Source organism: Geospiza fortis, unplaced genomic scaffold, assembly GCF_000277835.1.
Source record: "Geospiza fortis unplaced genomic scaffold, GeoFor_1.0 scaffold628, whole genome shotgun sequence".
NCBI lineage: Eukaryota > Metazoa > Chordata > Aves > Passeriformes > Thraupidae > Geospiza > Geospiza fortis.
The window spans coordinates 215,862-216,328 of record NW_005054596.1 but is presented as its reverse complement, the minus strand read 5'-3'; positions in this window follow the sequence as shown (position 1 = coordinate 216,328).

Genomic DNA, 467 nt, shown 5'->3' with positions numbered 1-467 from the left:
GCGGGGGCGGGGCTCGGCCCCCGGACCCGCCCCACGGTACCGGCAGCGCCTGCCCGGGGCCGGGATCATCCCTTTGCCGGTCCCTGAATCCCGGTCCCACATCCCCTTCCCGGTCCATGAATCCCTGTCCCACATCCCCATTCCCATCCCAATCCCAGAATCCCCATCCCGATCCCGGTCCCTGAATCCCGGTCCCACATCCACATCCCGGTCCCACATCCACATCCCCATCCCAGTACCTGAATCTCCATCCCGATCCCACATCCCTATCCCGGCCCCACATCCTGATCCCAGTCCCACCATCCCCATCCCAGTGCCGTATCCCCATCCCACATCCCCATCCCAATCCCACATCCCCATCCCGATCCCAAAATCCCCATCCCAGAATCCCAACCCCAATCCCGCACCCCCCCGTTCCCCGCGCTCCCGGATTCCCCCGGCACCGCCCCACCGCTCCCGGTGTCCCC